The sequence below is a fragment of the Pinus tabuliformis genome, chromosome 6, assembly GCF_031772625.1.
Source record: "Pinus tabuliformis cultivar Carrire ecotype Pingquan chromosome 6, CPIR1, whole genome shotgun sequence".
In the NCBI taxonomy this organism is placed as follows: domain Eukaryota; kingdom Viridiplantae; phylum Streptophyta; class Pinopsida; order Pinales; family Pinaceae; genus Pinus; species Pinus tabuliformis.
The window spans coordinates 1,798,367,536-1,798,385,437 of NC_142292.1; the positions used below are offsets into that span (position 1 = coordinate 1,798,367,536).

Consider the following 17,902-nt stretch of genomic DNA (forward strand, 5'->3'; position numbering starts at 1 on the left):
ATCTCGAAAAATTAGGCTGGTTTAAAAAAAACGGCTCTGAAAACAGCTTCCGGATGAAGAAGTTATGGCTTTTTGAAAAAAGTTGATGAAGTCGCCGACGAAGTGCGAGAATGTGCGGAAATGAAAAAATCCGCCCCCAAAAAATGGAGACTTGAACCCAAGACCTCTAGTTTGAGAGAGAAGAGAGGAGGGAGGGGGGGGGGGGGGGGGGTTGATGCTTTGGGTTGCGTGCTTGCTTTGAGAAGGCTCTTTTTCCCTACAAAACAAAAAACACAAAACCCAACATGGACATACAAAAAAAACGAACCTTGCAGCTCGAAGTTAGCTTTAGCCAAAAAACTAAATATTTTCAAAAATGAACCTTGCGGCTCAAAGTTAGCTTTAGCCGGAAACTAAATATTTTCCTCAATGTTTTTGATTTTCCAAGATCACACTAAGGCGCAGGGAAAAGAGCATACGCATGAGAAAAATCCTTCCTTTCTGTTTCTGATTTGCCTAGATCGCACAGAGTCACAGGGCAAAGAGCATACGCAGAAATGAAAGGTATAGATCCGGTAATAAAAAAGGCTAAATAAACCGAAACCGAAATAAACAGAGAGAAAATAACTATAAACTGCAAATAAACATTGTATACCTCCAGATCTTAAAAATGGCGCAGCTAGGGCTACTGGAAACCTTTTCGCGTGAAACAAAAGGGGTTCCTCACTGGAACAGATGCTCCCAAAACAACAGAGCAGTCCTCTCGGCCCGAAAGCAGTCAGAAACAGTAGATCTAGAAAACGGCAGTCGGATGCAGTTCCACCGGCTTCAGATTTGGATCACCAACGGACGCGGCCCTCAAATAGCTCTAATACCATGTAGGAATTTACAGGGTAAGTTCCTCAAACAGAACACCGAAGGACACCGCTCACAACCAGATCGCAGATCAATACACCAGTATTTTTGACGTGGTTAAACCCTCAAAGAGGGAAACAGTCCACGACCTGAGCTAACGCGGCCACTTCAGGCAATTTATTAATAAAAGAATGAAAATTTACATAAGCTTCTCTCATAGACGGATTACCCTACAAATGACCCTCCATGCGCTTTAAATAGAAATCATGGACCAATCGGGTGTCAAGCCACAGATCAAGTGTCGGTAATACCGAGGAGAGAATGAACCGTCGGATCACTACATATCGTGACCGTCGGATTGTAAGTTACAAAATGTACAAGGTAAAGAAACACACTTTACCTAACTCTATACCTAACTCTATACTAGACCAAGTTGTACTTAACTATTTCCTATGTGTCGGAATATCCTAACATCGATGAACCCTACTACATGAAAAAATAGAAATACATGAAAAATGTGATTGAAATCATGATTTCTCATATATTTCTCATTTTTCGTGTAGCAGAGTCCATCAAAAATATGCAACATGAGTGCACCTTGGATAAGGAATCAAATTTTGCATCCAACGAGTACTCCTGCTCAAAATTTGAGTAAAACCTTAGGAAATAAGTTGAAAATACGAGTTGAAAAAGTAGTTTTATTATTTTATTATTTTTTAAACATTTTACTTTTTTACTCCAAAAATGGTGAATCATCCCCCATGGTTGACATCATCATCTTGAATCCTATTGGTTCTTATAAAGTTCATTTTGGTTGTACATTTTTTTAGGAGGCCCATTTTAGACCTCAAATTTCTCCTAATGTGCCACAACATTTTGCTTCCCTTTTTGTAGATGATTTCAAAGTCATAACCCAACAGCTTTGTGACCCATTTTTACTGCTCTTCTGAAGATAATCTTTGTTCTAAAAAATATTTAACACTATCATGATCCGTTTTTACCTTGAAGTGTCTTCCCATTAGGTAGAGTTGTCATTTCTTAAGTGCATGTAGTATTGCCAACATTTCCTTCTCATAAATAACTTTGTGTAAATACTTTCCTTTGATTGGATGACTTTCGAAAGAAATTGGTCTTTCTTCTTGCATTAAAACAACACCAATTCCATTTCCTAAGGCATCACATTCCACAATAAAGGTTTTTGTGAAGTCCGATGTAGCTAAGACCGGTGCTTGGCACATTGCCTCTTTAAGATGTTCAAAGGCCTTCGTTGCTTCTGGAGTCCATGAAAACGCATCTTTCTTTAATAATGTTGTTAGAGGTGTTGCTATTCTCCCATAATTCTTAACAAACTTTCGATAATACCCTGTCAACCCGAGAAATCCTCGAAGATGCTTTATGGATGTGGAGATTTTCCATTCCTTAATGACTTTAATTTTGCTAGGGTCTACCTTAACACCTTCATGAGATACACTATGACCTAGATATTCCACCTCTTGTACTCCAAAGAAACATTTAGATTTTTTTCATACAATTGTTTCTCCTCCAATATTTTGAGCACACTGTCAACATGTTGAACACGATCCTTCCAAGACTTGCTGTAGATTAGTATATCATCAAAAAATACTAACACAAATTTTCTAAGGAAGGGTTTGAAAATGGAATTCATAAAACCTTGAAATGTAGAAGGTGCATTGGTAAGGCCAAAAGGCATGACCAAAAATTCATAATGACCCTCATGAGTTATAAATGTTGTTTTTGAAATGTCTTCAGTCTTCATTCTGATTTGATGATATCCTAAATGAAGATACAACTTGGTGAGGTAAATTGATCCATGAAATTGATCCAATAATTCGTCAATGACGGAATGGGAAATTTGTCTTTAATAGTAAGCTTGTTGAGCTCCCTATAATCTGAACACATGCGCCATGATCCATCCTTCTTGTGCACCAATACTACTAGTGTAGAGAAAGAACTTCGACTAGGTTGAATTATACTAGCCTCTAACATTTCTACAACCATATGTTCAATTTCACTCTTTTGAGCATAGCGATATCTGTAAGGCCTGATGTTTGGAGGAACACTTCCTTGAATCAAATGAATTGCATAATCATGATCACGAATAGGTGGGAGGCCTTTGGGAGTCTCAAATACCTTCGAATGGTTGTCCAAGACTTTTTGGAGATCTAGAGAAATAGATCATTTCGATGTGGGAACCTCTAGCGAACATAATTGTGCAATTATGCCTCGTTGTTCTTTCTTTAGAAGATTTGTCATTCCGTTAGAGATAATTATCTTTCTCGGTTGCCTTGTGATACCCCTTAATTCAACTTCCTTTCCTTCTAAAAAAAGGTTCATGAAAAGTTCTTGAAAATTAAAAGCTATCTTACCCAAAGATTGTAGCCATTGGACTCCTAGTACAACATCAACACAACCCATTGGAATGGAAAGAATTGGGCTATTCAATACATATTCTCCCATGGATAGCTTGATATTATGGCACTTTCCAGAGAAATTTATGGTTCCTCCACTTGCAACCATCACTTGACACTTTGGTGCTGGATATAAGAAGAAATTCAATTCCTTGGCTATCTTACAATGAATAAAATTATGGGTACTACCCAAATCAATCAACACTATTACCTTTTTCTTCTTGATATGTCCTTCTATCTTGATAGTTTGAGGCTTGGTAATTCAGCCAATGCATTACAAGATATGGTCGGATTCATTTCTTCTTTCTCTAGGGTTTCTTCCTAGTGTATATCCTCTTCTTTTGACGTTTCTTGTTCATTTTCTTCCTCCTCTTCACAATCTATGTAAAAAAAATTCTTCTGAGCACTTATGACCTTTAGTGTATTTGCTATCACAACTTTAACAAAGCCCTTTTTCTCTTTCTTCTTCCAATTGTTGTGGTATCAACCTTGTAGGTTGTGGAAGGCTAGGGGCCACAACACTTCCACATTTATAGTTGTGAGTGGTAGACTTCCTTGTTGCCATAATTTTGCTTTCCATTTTTATTGCCAACTTGAATGCCTTCTCCAATGAATCAGGTTCCCAAAGGCGAACCTCATGTTGGATGTTATCCTTTAATGTCCCTACAAACACATCAATCCTATGCTCCTCTAGAATATATTTTACCCTTATATTCATTTTTCTGAAGTCCTCAATGTGCTCCATCATTGAACCCTTTTGTTTGAGATTTATCAATTGGCTAAAAAGGTGTTTCTTTTTGTATCCTCATAATGTGCTATCATTTCTTCCGTAAAAATTGCCCAAGTGAAAATTTGTTTATGAGAGAAAAATCGTCAATACCATACAAACTGATTTGGTTCCAAATATAAAGTTTCAATGTGCACCTTTTGTGTGTTTTGCACATTATGGAGATCAAAATATTGCTCCATCTGTAGTATCCATGATACATGATCCTTACCATCAAACTTCCTCATATCAATCTTTGAAACATGGTGGGTCTTCAATCCAACGTTAAAGTCTATGAAATCATGATTAACATTTATTTTTTTCTCATTATGAGTTTCCTCTACTACCTTTTCGCATTAAGAAGCATTTCTTGTAGCAACTTTGCCAAACCTTCTTTCAAACCTTCCATGTCTTTACTCAAATCTTCAATGTTTACTTCTAAACCATCCATCTTAGCTTCCACACCTTTATTTAAACCATCCATACTAGCTTCTATGCCATCCATCTTAGCTTCCACGTCTTCCTTTAAACCATCCATCTTAGCTTGTGTTAATTTTTGTGAGAGTGAATTTTGTTTCACTTGGTCTCGTAATTTTGATATATCATGTTGCATTTCTTCCTCTTCTTCATGAGCCATGTTAGAGCTTTCAAGTTACTTACTAGGTGTTTCCATTTTATTTCTTCGGGGCATCAATTAATGATAATTATGCTTCACTATTCCCTTTGAATTCCTTCAAACTAATTTTTCAAACCAAACTTATGCAAAAAAAAAAAAAAAAAAAAAAAAAAAAAAAAAAACTATACACCTTTTTTCACTTTGTAGGAGCTCGATATTGAATCTGTTGTATCTCTATAATTGAGGATCTCCAAGGTCTGGAATTTTGTCCTGCGGTAACCCTCTGAGTCCTCTTTCCAACCCCACAAGTATGATCAATATTGGATTCTACAAGGAAGATTTATGTCAAATCGCCAATGATGATCTGATTATAGACTAGTTCAGTAGAGTGAACTTGTACAAAGTTCCACATGTCACTATTTTGACCTTAGGTCCTGAAACCGATACATAAAAAACTACAGGTCGTCCTCTTATTGTAACTTATTACACAATTTCAATTTGATACTCAAAGAGAAAGTTATGAAGATTTTCCCTAGGTCACCTATTTTAGATATAATTCAGGAGCCTTTAAAAACCCTAACTTCCTTGGATCATATCTCCGAAAATATAGTGATACAAAATATGAGATTCATACCCAAGCTTGATCAGGATTTTCGATCAAATGGGTTTTAATTTTAGCTTTTGAAACATCATAGAAAAAAAATTTATAGCGAAAAATCCATGATGACCTGTTTGAAGCAGCAAAACCCTAGAATCCAAAGGTCTAATACCAATTGTTATGCAACCAACCCACAAAATAGAAGAAAATATAGATCGACAACTTCAAAATCAGCCTCTTCGAGGGGAACCTCCTTTCTATATATCAGAGTCTAACAGGTCACAATATAATTAAAGCTGACATAACAATAACAATATAAGGGTGCAATAATAACAATAGCGTGCTTCTATGGGGCACAATAATAACAATAAGGGCACAATAATAAAAATAAGGGCTACAATGACAATAGTAATGGGGGAATCACTAGTATTATAGGGACCTAACAGTGGGCCCTTGGATAAAGGGAAGTTGAACACTCATAGCCAAATATCTTATCTCTTTCCTTATCCTTGTACCTTTTCTTACCTTCAAGAAGGTCCCAAAGCTTTCTTGAAGGGGGAGAAAATGTATAAGGATAAGGACATAGCTCAAAGATTTGGCTACAAGTGTTCAACTTCACTTTATCCAAGGGACCATCAATAAGATTGCCCAGATTCTTAATAAGCACAAGGTCTCTTCTACCTTTGGGCCCTTTAACAACATTCAGAGCTCCCTAGGATCAGTCAAAGGCCCAATGGACCCTAAAAGCATCAAAGGTGTTTATATAATCCCATGTTCTTGTGGGACCCACTACATTGGAGAAATTGGTTGCTCCATAAATCAAAAGATTCAGAAGAATGCAACTAGCATCAAACATCATAAGACTCGCTTCTCAGCTTTGGCCGAACACGCTGAGAAGAAAAAACACCACATTTGTATAAAATAGTCTCGAGTCATTGCCAAGATTGATCATTTCCATCACTGAAAGTCTAGGGAAGTCATAGAAATTGAGAGAAGATATAATACACTAAATAGAGACGATGGGTGGAAAATTAACAGTTGTTGAATTCCTGCCTTGTCTACGTAGGAGTCTTCATCCTTGTTCCCCTCCTTTCATTTTTTTAATTTATCCATTTTTCATATTTTTGTTTTTTATTTATGCTCTTGGGTTTATTATTTTTATTAATTTTCTTAACCATTTTAGACATTATATTAAAGCAAATATTTAATATATCTAATTCATAATAACAATTTTTAATTTTTTTACTAATATTATAATTTATTTTTATTTTTTATGCGTGTATTTATTAACTTAGATTAATTCATTTCAATTTATCATATTTTCTCTTTTTTGTGTGTATTTATTTACTTAGATTAATTCATTTCAATTTATCATATTTTCTCTTTCTCTTTAACTCTTTTATTGTGTATATGTTCTAGACTTTTATTTCATTAATTAGGGTTTTTCCCTCCATTTTTATCCATGATTCTTTATTTAAATTTAGTTATGTTGTTTTTTTGGCTAAGTTTTTCTTTTCTTTTATATTTATATTTATTATTACATTCATCCTTTCACCTATGTTTCCTATTGATACATAAACATATTTGTATGAATATATGTTCTTATTTTTATTTCTCATATATATGGATATAGATATTATATTTATATATTTATATTAATATTTTTTATTAAAGTTTTTCTTTAATATTTATTTGTATTTAAAAGTTGATTTTTTAATTTATAAATTTTCATGATCTTTTATTAATGTATTTAGTTAATTTGGTCCTTTTTCAGTTTTATATTTTTTTAATTCACCATTCTTTTATTTACTTAGCCATTCGTGTATTCATCCATAAATATTTATTTATTATTTTTCATAAATATATATTTATTATTTTTAATTGGTGTACCTCTCTTTTTTTCACTTTTTATTTATTTATTTTTATATTTCTTAGGTTTTTAGACATTTTAAATAATAATTAAAAAAATGTTTGTATTTTATATCCAATTGAGTTTAACTATTATGATCGTTGCATCTTTACATCAGATTGTCTATCTTAGTCTTGATGATGAACCACATTAAGTGGTTTGAAACACATCGACCATAAACTATCTATGTGATTATTCCAAAAAAACAAATTAATAAAAATTCAAATGCTGATGATGGTTGCCACTAAGAGTGAATATGGAGATGTCATAGAGTGCTAGGGTTTTTCTCATCTGTGGAGCCTTGCCAAGCGTCGTTGCGAAACTTAGGCTGGTCTCAGATAACATAGGAGTACTTTGGAGTGGGGTAGAAGAGATTTGTGTTCCCTATGGCCATGGGTGTGGTTTATTTTTGGATCTACATGTTATAATCTGCTCGATTTTCCGTATATTTGTGCCTTGGGCTATCAAGGGAAAATGAAGTTTTCACTCTACTGAAGATTTCAAGGATTGGGGTCTTGATGCAAAGGGAATCAAGGCATAAAGATTAAGAAATAGACTCAAAATATGTGTTGTTGGTAGAGGATATGCATTCATATAGAGGTTGTGGCAAGCTCATAGTTATGGGGCACTGTCAGAACTTTCTTTTTGATCATATTCGGCCCCTTTTATGTGCACTACCTTAATTGGATTTCTTATAGTGGAGGAGTCATGGCTGGTGTACAATGGAGGTTTCTTCTCGCAAGGAGATTTGGCTTGATCTCCTAGCTTTGAGTCGATCGAAATAAAGGTAGAGACAGCTTGGCAGAGATCTCTTCCATTCATTGTTTCATGGAGTATGAAGTCGCCAAAGGAGAAACCCGCTATGCTAGACCTAGGGTCGGCATATTGAAGCTTGGGGATCCACCTTCCCATGGGATATCCTTTTTTTTTATTTCTGCTAGATTTGGTCGAGAGATAAACAGAGATGACAAAAATCTAGATTTTCTTAAGAAACTTCAATGGGAAGACTTCCATCTACTGGATTCGGGGTTCAAATCTAGTGAAAATTTTGAAGCGAACCATTTAGAACAACCAAGATATACTTGTAATTTTACAAAGTTTGATACTTTAGGGAAAATTGTTGTAAGACACCTTTCAACTGAAATATTATGACAGTGAAAGGAACCCCGCCATAATATTAAATTTGAGGTTGTGCAATGGAGCTTTAGGCTTCAAAAACTGTAATGGACCAATCTCGTTCAAGGATGCAGTGAAACGAAAGGTTGTCGCTCCTATTGATCATATTCAAAATATGCCAAAACCTTACATAGTCAAATAAATAGAAAAAGCACTAGTTATGGACATTAAACTCCCAAAGGTAAAATTAGTTCGCTTATCTACAATCTAAGGTGTTAATATGTAGGTTTAATGGATTCTAGCTTAAATATGAAGATTTACATCAATGAGTGTTTTCTTCTTGGACACTCAAATGTGATGACACCCAAATGTGATATTTACTTATACTCCATAGGTTTCTTCATAGTTCAATTAGACACACAGAAAGATATGGAGCAAATCATAAATGATGAGCCAAAGTTTTGGGGCAGAATTGGGTTTTTCATCACCCCATGGCTCCTAGATATTGATGCCACAATCATGGTGATCACAACAATGCCAATCTAGGTGAGATTACCAAATCTCCCTCTCTCTTTTTGGCACCATTTGGTCCTAGATGATATTGGAAATACTCTAGGAAATTCAAAAAAATGAACTATGACAAAACAAAAAATTGTATATTTACATTTGCTAGAATTTGTGTAGAGATAGACCTTAGCAAAGGTCTACTTAATTGTATCCAACTAAAAAATGAAAAATTTTAGTGTACCGAGGTTTTAGATTATGAGAATATGACAATTAGATGTCGAATTTGTTTTCAAACAATACACCTATATAACACAAGCCCATAAGTAAAAAAATATCCCAAAAAGGAAAAGGAGGTATGCCCATAAGCCAAAGGGATGACAGGTATCTGACATTTCCGAAGAAGAAGAGACCATGGAGAATACTCCAAATATGGATGCTCAAGCACAACAGGGTATCCAAGCAAATAGAGGAGTTGGGAATCAATCAAGAACCATGATGCATATCCAAAAGGGACTGAATCAACTGAGATCAAAGCATCAGAATGACAAAAAGAGGAAACACTCACTGAAAAGTGATCGGAAGGTATAAAGAGAACCCAAGTATCCAAGAACTTAGATTCAAACAAAGAAGTCCCTTTGCAGGTAGTTGGAAATCAATTGGAAATAATAACAATCAATCCCCACCATGGGGTTTGGAAACAAAATAAGAAAAATAAAGGTAATGATCTGAATGGAAAGTGGCATCTACCCATGGTATTCATTCACCCTTGGTATTTATCCACCCATAGTATTCATCCATCCATGGTATTGTAAGTGGAATCTACCCATGGTATTCATTCACCGATGGTATTTACCCACCCATGGAATTTACCCATGGTATTGTAACTAAAAAAAAATTATAAGTAACAAGTCACATTTTGTAAAAGGATAGATTGTCCACCACAATGCAGTTTTTACAATTATTCTCTATTTTAATAAATAAAAAAATTGTTGTTTTTTTCACTGGGTGTTCTCCACTTTTCTCATGGAATTTCAATTTTTCAGATCTTAGGGGCCTCCTCCCCTAAGATTATTTATTTATTTATTTATTTTTTATATCTTGGGGGCCTCCCCCCAAGATCCGGATCAATGGTATCAAATTCAGGTTACAACTCCATGGGAATGAGGGTTTGATGCATATTTCAGTTTAAAATTTTTGTAGCAATATTTAACAAAATTCATGCACGTGTTCGACCTCCAAAGAGCACTTTCTTAGGCAAAGCGAGAAGACTGTTTTTTTTTCATTTTTTTTGCAGGAATTTTTTGGGCAGCAAGTTTGCAGATCAGATCTAAAACTTTTCATGCAAAATTTACAAAAATAAATAATAGATCTGGATTCCTTGCGAAAAAATACCCAAATTCAAAAAAAAAATTGGCGGCATCAACATCTAGATGAGGGAGATATCACTGATTTTAAATTAGTTGTGTTGCAGAAATTTTTCTGACGACAATTCATGGACGACTCTCCTATCATTTTTTGAAATTTTTGTGCATAAATTCAGAAAATTGATTACATATCGGAGCTCCTCTTGGAAAATTACCTAATTTCAAAAAAATAATTGGTCGAATCAGAGTTCAGATGAGGGAGATATTGTTGATTTAAAATCAACTATTTTTCAAAACTATTATGACTGCAGGATAGTTGCAGCACGAATCTGAGTTTCCAAGGTGTCTAGATAGGGATTTCAATCACATCGGAAGATGCAGAATGATCATTCTATTTCTAAAAATAGGTTAATAAATATTTTGAGTTATATTAACCGAGTTATACTCATTTTAAATTAGTGTTTATATCTGGAGTAGCATTCGAAGTGGGTTCTCTTTGAAGACATGCCCTCCCACCCCGCTTTAGTAGGCATCTGCTTCACATTCATCAGTTTCAGCATAACAACATCTGTCTTGGTTTCTTTGGAGATGTGACCTCCCACCCTAGGCTATGTAGGCACCTATTACTTCATCAACAACCAACATTGCGGTTATGGGTCAACTGCACAAAATCCTTGTCATCGAAGTCCATTTTGTTAGGTCGCACATTGTTAGTATCACAGTTGGTTACAAGAATTATAGGGTATCACTATCCTCGAATCTCCATTTGTCATGGTTATGGGTCATCCACAAACCCACACTTCATCGAAGTCCATTTGTTAGGTTGCACACTAGTAGTGTAATAGTTTTTCACAAGCATTATAGGGTATCTCTATCCTCGGATCTTCGTTCATCACAGTTATGGGTTAATCACACAAAACCCTTCTCTTCAGTGGTTCTTCATATTCAACAAAGGCTTATTAGGAGCGAACTTCATGAAATGGGGACCATTACTTCTTAAGGAGGGAGGAATTATTCGAATGGAAAGTGGCATCTACCCATCGTATTCATTCACCCATGGTATTTATCCACCCATGGTATTCGTCCACCCATGGAATCTGCTCATGGCATTGTAAGTGGCATCCACCCATGGTATTCATCCATCCATGGTATTGTAAGTGGCATCTAACCATGGAATTCATTCACCCATGGAATTTACCCATGGTATTGTAACTAAAAAAAGACTAGAAGTAACAAGTCACATTTTGTAAAAGGACAAATTGTCCACAACAATGTAGCTTTTATAGTTATTCTCTATTTTAATTAAAAAAAATACGGTTTTGTTTACTGGGTGTTCTCCATTTTTCTTCTGGCATTTCAATTTTTTAGATCTTAAGGGTCTCCCCCCTAAGATCCATTTCAATTTTTATTTTTTTAATATATATCTTGGGGGTCTCCCCCCAAGATCTGAATAGGTAAAAAGGGGAAGCTAAGTGATTATTATCACACTTAGCCCCGAAAAAATTATGTACTTTTTTATAGGTTTTCCTTCATTGTGCATCAACTGAAAATTTGACATGATCGAATGCTTAACAACATCTACAGAATGTAATTTTGTTCCTTGTTTCAGGGGGAATAAAATTACAATTTTTTCTTTTGAAAAAAGAAAAGTCAAGTTCTATGCAATGTGAAATACCTAGATGCTCAGAGGTATGGAACCTTTAGATGCCATGCAATCTACGCTTGAACATCCAATAAATATGGAATAAATAAATAAAATATGTAAAAAATAAAAAACCTAATAAAACAAATAAAACAAATAAATAAATAAAATAAAAAATGAAATCAAAAAATATGGATCTCGATATATCTGATATTCATGACATCCATGAGACATCAAGACCTGGATATATTTATGATCAAATGTGTTTGAGACATCCAACATTTAGAACACTTGAAAAAAAGTATTGCAATGTGAAAGGTTAAGATGAGGATATAAAATAACTTATCAAATCAGCATGACAAGTCATTTACCACATTAGCTACCATGTCAACACATTCAATACAACCATTTTACATGTGGATCTAAGGGACACATCATTTGCTATGTCAAGATAACATTACTATAATAAAAAAACTCAAGGGCCATAACTTTGTTTCCCAATCTCAAAATGAGAAAATTTTTACATCAATAGAAAGTTCTTAACAAGTAAAAGATGATGGTGACCTTGAAATTAGGAAATGATGAAATTAAGAGAAGAAAAAATTGTATGAACTACTTAATGCATTAAAAGTAATTTGGATGTTTGAATGTATTGAGTATCGAGAGAAGATTGTCTTATTATTTGAGTTATTAACTCATCTCTATTATCTATCATGGGGTTCTCCATGCTCACATTAGTGTACATGGTGTGTAATTGTGGCTTTTTAAAAATATTTTAAGCATTTGAATCATTACTTGACAATGGGCATGTAAAATTGACATGAGATTGGAGGTGAGTGCGTGGTTCCAAATTTTAGGGAAGGACACCTTGTCAGTGGTATTGATGGGCCTCATTATTCTTTAATGAATCCATATCAAGGTGGATAGATATGCACACTAAAGTAGTTGTAAAAGGTTTTACTATCTTTTGGTTTGGAGGGAAAGGGTTTGAAATTAGTGAAGCTTGCTTGTCTCCTTGAGGGTCTATGAGTATTCAAGAGGTAGTGCATCAAAAGTATGGAACTTGCTTCAAACAAGTTCAAGTGTTAAACCATTAGAAGAATCCTATGTTTAATCCTATGGACTATGATTTTTTGAACCAAAAAATGTGACTAGTACAATGGGAATAAGGTTAAAGGTTGATTGTGTGGTTTTGAATTTGGGGGAGGATGCTTTATTATAGGTATTAATGCATCTCATTACTATCCTAGTAATTTGCATTGGGTTGAGGAGGTATTCTCATTGAAGCAATTGCATAAGGATATACTATATTTTGGTTTGCAGGGAAAGGATTTTGAATTATGAAGCCTACTTGTCAACTTGTAGGGTCTATGTGTCTTCAAGAGGTAGCATCTTAGGAATATCCAACTCACTTAAAACAAGGTCAATTGTTATAAACCTTAGAAGAAACTTATATTAAACAAAATAATATTAGTGTAGGGCTTACCAGTGATAATCAAGATTGGGGGTTGTTTTGTAGAGATCCCAAGGTAAAGGAATCTAGAATAGAAATTCAAGAGGTAAGGAACAATAAGAAAAGGAGGAGTTGATTAAGGAAAAAAAAGTAAATGATAAAATAGTTGTTGGAGAATATTTCAAAGTAGCTCAAGTAAGGATTCCTTTAGAAAACTATTTATCAAAGAAAAAAATCAAAGACATATAACTAAAAAGAGCCCTAAATTCATGGATGAAAGAGTTCTAGAAGCCAACAATATGGTACAAACTAGTCAATTACATCATTACTAGGTGAAGTTTCATTTATATATTTTGAACTAGAGAGGATACTTATAGAATTCTTAATGGTAGTGAGTTTTGGGATTATTTTTCTTCTATCATTGAAGCCATGGCATGTAGGCTTCAATTCAAGGTGAAAATCAGTATCTGAAATTCCAATTTAGGTTAAAATATTAGTACTTTCCTTGGATTTTTGGACTAAAAAATATTCTGGAGTAGTTAGAAAATAAAGTGGAGAAGTTTTTCTTTGGTGGATCCATCCTTCAAAAGCAAGGTATTTAGGATAATAAAAAACGTTTTAATGTAAATCAATATTAAAGAAGGCTTGGTGGAGTGGTGGAGTGTTGTTGAGTCAAAGAATCCATAAGAAAATCCTTAATTACTGCAATGCTCCATTTTAGTGCTTGAGGTATCATTTCCATGGGCACATACATAAATACTATGCTAAAACTTATGTTTAAAAAGGTATAAAATATGAGATAGTGAAGGCCGTTTTAATAAGTAAGCAAGCAAATCTACACATCAATTAATATAATTCAAAGGGAGAAGGGAAGTTCAGCATTTTTAGTGGATAATCTAAAGAGCTTGTACTCCCAAATTGATCATAAAATTTGAATTATAAAAGGAAAAAAATTGTGGAGATATGCTTATCAAAGGAAAAGTCCCAAATCTCAAAGAATCTCACACTTATACAAATTAAAACTATAAAAACATAAGAAAGTAAGTCCAATCACGTTCTTCTTACCCATTTCATTAGAAACAAATTTAATATTGTATTGGGTTTTCAATCTTTCTGAAAAATCCCTATAAACATGTCCCTAAACACTAATGTTCATTGAAAAGAATAATATTTCCAAGTATTCAACCTTCTATTTTGGAGTCATTAACATATATGGGTGGAAAAGAAAAGATTTTTTTTAGGTCTATAATAATTCTAAATCCAAAGGAACTTCCTTATAAGGATCACAAAATCCTTATAAAGAATTCAAAGGTGTCTATGAAGCTATTGGGTTAATACATTTTGAGATCAAGGAAGGGGCAAGAGGGAAGGTTCTAGGGGATTAGTATACGATGAGATTAAGGTTCTTAAGGTTCTTGAACACAATATATTGAAAAGAATCAGATATCCACATATCACGATAAAGGGCATGGAGAGAAGTATTACAAGGAAAACAAAGACAAATCACATAGGTCCTTAGAGCTAACCAAACTCATTGGAAGGTTGAAAAATGATGTCATTAACATCAAAAGGTTATATATTTGGAATTATTTAGTTTCGTGTAAGTAGGTTTTTAGTTCAAATCTGCTGAGGTCAGACACAGTGCTTTGTGATTGACTCCAAAATTAATAAAGAATTAAATTAAAAGATTTGGTGAAGTGATCATAAATTAATGATATTATTAATATTTAAATTAACAAATAATTAAATTAAAAGATTTAGTTAAGTGAGAATAAATTAATGACATTTTAATAAGGCCTAGTCTAACTCATAAATGAAATGATTTTTTCATGGTATTTTTTGGTTAAAATTTAACTAAAATTCTATATAAATTATTAAAAACTTGAGTTCAAATTCTTTAATTTATAAAATTCGAGTGTCCCAGGGATTATTCAGGGTGTTGAATCTATTTATGTATGCAAAAATAGATTTTAAATAACAAAAAATTACAATCTTACTTGAAATTGTATCATCAAACTCCTGTGAAAAAATTATTTCATCTATAAATTAGACCACCTTTTAATAATAATATATTTATTAAAATATATTAATAATAAGATAAAATGTGTTCATGTTAAACTAAAATGTGATATTTAAATATTACTCTAGTTTAAATATATAATTTAAATTTTTTAATTTTTTTTAATTAATATTATTTAAAATTTGATTAAAATTTATTAAAATTATAAATTTTAATTATTGAATTTATATAATTTAAAGATATTACCAATTTTACAAGATATTGAATATATCTATATATTTAAAAATATACTTTAAATAATAAAAAAAGACCTAGTTTAACTTATAGATGAAATAGACTTTTTCACCACAATCCGAACAATTTCAAAAAAGAATGTGATTTTTTTTTTTGAAATGCATTTTTTGAATACATTAATGGATTCAACACCCTGAAAAACCTCATGGGACACTGGAATTCTATATATTAAACAACTTAAAGTCAAGTTTTTAAAAATCTAGATTTTGATTAAAATTAACCACAAAAATGTAGTGAATCTATAAATTAAACTACACCATAAAAAATACATTTTTGCTAAAACCTATATTATCAATTTAAATATAAAAACATAAACCAATAATACTTAAGGAATTTAAATTCATTGAAATTCAAATAACGTATATTTACATAATTATCGTGACATATTAATTGTAAATTTCATCTCCCAATAGGAAATAACAAAATGAAGGTTCTTGCAATTTTATTTTATTTTGCTTATAACAATAATGAACCCAATGAACTCGATCTTTATGGGGCATGACTGGAATTCACGTGGCCTTTGCTCGCGCAGTTTCGGATCCACCCACAGCATTGTCTAATACTCAATTTTTCTCGTCTATATAACTTAGCGTTTACATCATACACCTGTCATCAGGTATAGAAACAAAAGGACTTTACCAATTGCTTTCATAGCTCAGTTGGTTAGAGCACCCGTTTAGTAAGCGGGAGGTCATGAGTTCAACTCTCATTGAAAGCAATCACGTAGTTTAGTTCAAGGTTTTCCTGACTGTGTAATTGACTTCAGGTAAGTCGATGCCTTCGGTTAAATTTGTTGCGAGAGATCTCATTTTTCAGTTGAACATTTTCCTGACTATGTAATTGGATTAAATTTGTTGTGAGAGATCTCATTTTTCAAGGTTTTCCTGAGTCTCCAACCAAGTTGATGTTTCAGTTAAATTTGTTATGAGAGATCCTGTGGCAAACAAAGTCAACCAAGTTGAATGAATACCTTTTAATCATATCAAAAGATCTCTAAAGAGAGTGAAGTCATACTAAAGAACTGAAAGTCACTGTCACTGCCACTGCGTCTGGAATTACTTGGGCTTATTATTTCATTTTCAAGTCAAAGTCCATGAGAGCAGAAAGATCAATAAAGTATAGGACACAAAATTTCAATCTAGGGTCTTTTTCTCAGTGTGAAATTGGCTTAGGTTAAATTTGTTGTGAGACATCATTCTGGCAAATACAGTAAACCAAGTTGAACAAATACATTATTAGAAGATTTATATGACAACTTCTTTGTTAATCATTTTTGTAAATGTTATTATGAATGGTAAATTCATGTAAATAAAGTAGAAAACATATTATAATATTACTAGCGGAGATGAGGACAGGAATTCAGAGTTTGAGTGGAAAAGTTATTGGGAGAATTGACTAGGGAATAACTAAACTCAAAGGTGCATTCAATATGTCACTTATATTATGCGGAAAATTGAAGACAAGTCCTATAAAGGCATTTCAATGTTGTAGGGGCCCTTTGCATAGGATGGGGAAGGTCCATCTCTTGTGGAATGCGCTGGTGTGGTCAGCACGTAAGGAGAAGCAATGTTCAAAATTGAACACTTCTCAGCCTTTCCTTGGGCTCCTAGCCCTTCCTAGAAGGGCTAAAAAAAATTACACTTCAGAAACAATCTAAAATATCAAAATGATTTGTCAATTACAAAGATTAGATTAAATTTCTATATTTCAAAAGAAGGGAAATATTTTAATACCCTGTCAATATTTTTTTAAGTTTACGAGAATTTCGAATCTGGACCAGCACATAAATCACTTTGACTAGTGACAGTTTCATAGAAGAGACCAATCAAAGTACAGATGACCTCATACGATTTAATAGTTATGTCATGATTTGGGGACATTTCCCTGAGGCCCCCAACTTACACCAACGTGATGTAACCTTCAACAATAAGATATGCAATAGTCATGGCACTATTACACCTAGCACAGGGCGGTGGAGCACATTGAATATCCATTCAACATCTTTGTGCGTGCTCTTGCTCCTCCCCGATTATCCTTGAGCGCTCTTTCCATACATCCATTTTTTCCAATTTCATTTGAATTGCAACCCATCATCCACATAAGGAAAGTTGTAATTTGACGCTAGGCGATAATGTGTTCTTCATTATCCTCCTCATATATTCATTAGCATTTGGTTTTTCATTCTATGGAATATTTAATGCAACACTCCTTGAAGTAATGGTAACCTTCGTGGTCACACAATGTATCTTAGGCACCATAGAATACACACCCTAGGAAATCAACATTGTGGCTAGATACCCTGAATGCAACTGCTTGCCATCCTTCCATCCTAGGCATGGGTGTTGGAGTTGTTT

General features: G+C 33.5%; 1 non-coding gene across 1 annotated transcript; it reads left to right on the forward strand.

Annotated features, from left to right (window-relative positions):
* The first annotated feature begins 16,192 nt into the window (after positions 1 to 16,192).
* On the forward strand, positions 16,193 to 16,266 carry TRNAT-AGU (transfer RNA threonine (anticodon AGU)). The gene has a single exon. It is a non-coding gene; the product is annotated as a tRNA-Thr (tRNA).
* The last annotated feature ends 1,636 nt before the right edge of the window (positions 16,267 to 17,902 follow it).